Here is a 1,648-nt window from a genome sequence, read left to right on the forward strand (position 1 = left end):
ATGACTATAATGATGGACAATGACTCACCATTTCATAACAACAACAAAGATTTATGGTTACGGACCTTTGAGGGTCGTCACTATTGATGCGTATATATGGTGGTGTTTGTTGACCGTCATCATTTCATGTTTTGGTGAGGGTAAAAAAATGTCACCAAATCTAATTGGTGATGGTCAAAAGAACCTCTGTCACCAAAAATTGATCATCGTCATTCCATATGGATGTCAGGGCACGATGGAATCGAACCACCAACCTCCTGCTTGTAAAGAAGGTGCTTTTCGATTGAGCTAGCACCTTTTAAAGAATTAGACTTTTAAAATTTAGACCTTGAAACTTCATAAATTCTAAATTCTACAACTTTCAATAAATTAAAGTCTGGGAAATATTTATTAAACAAGCAAAGCAACATCGAAGCTATAGGTCCTTACCTAGTGGTTATGGAAGTTATGAAAAATGGGTGGAGGGAAAAATAATTATGTATAAGAGAATCAATATGTTCAGTTGAATACTCAATTAGAAGTGAAACTCTAAATACATTTACAATCTATAAATGACCTATAACTAGAAAATGCACCAAATATTGCAAAAGAAATGTCATAAGTGGATATCATATGGAACAAGAACATTGATGAAGATAGATGCAACATGTTATAGGTTGAGTGAAAGAAAAATCTCAATGTTGTTTAGATAGCTGAATGATATCTAAACTTATGTGAAAATGTAACACAAATCCTCAGAAACCATGAACGAAATATATATATATATATATATATATATATATATATATATATATATATATATATATATATATATATATATATCCCCTTTACATAAACCAACATGAAATTTGGAATTTCACAAGTCTGCGCTCAAAACATGACAACAACCAAAAAATAAAAGAAATTGACTTGGACAGAAAGCAATAGCTTCACCTTCATTCTTGAGCTACTTCTATTTATTTGAATTTGACTTGTGACATTATTTATCTGACAAGGAATCAAAATCATCACTAGTATTAAATTCATCCAACACGGACTTTGGAGATCCCACTGACATCTGTGTTTTTGTTGCCATGCCTGAAAACCATGGATATCCATGTCGATAGTAGAATAAGATGTGTGTCTGCTGCTCAAGAACACATTCCTTATTAACCATTGTTACCTGACAGAAACCAAAGAGACAACACAATATCAGTGTACACAAAATCCCCTACCGAAATATAATCATAAGTTAGCTAAGAAGTCTAAAAGATGTTCTTAATTAATAAAATTTGTATTTGGAAATTTTGTTTCTTTAGATTTAAAAAAGACTATGTTGTACAACACTTCTGTCTATTTATCCAGGAAATTATATCATATCAAATGTCACACGGTAGCAATCTACAGTTGCTAAAGTAAAAATACAAATTTGCTCAAGTAAAAAGATTTAGAAAAGAGTTTTGAAAACTATATGTTTGTCATCAAAACTTTAATTAGTTTAACAACAAGCTAGTTGGGGTTTGAAGATCAAAACCATTCATAGGAAATGAATAGGACAATGGCCAAAGTCGCTTTCATACAAATAAAGCCAGAGTCACTATTGTCATTGCAGATAACTGAAATTTGGGCAGTGGTGTAACAGTTAGAGCTTATTTTCAGGGAAGACTCG

Source organism: Pinus tabuliformis, chromosome 6, assembly GCF_031772625.1.
Source record: "Pinus tabuliformis cultivar Carrire ecotype Pingquan chromosome 6, CPIR1, whole genome shotgun sequence".
Taxonomy (NCBI): Eukaryota; Viridiplantae; Streptophyta; class Pinopsida; order Pinales; family Pinaceae; genus Pinus; species Pinus tabuliformis.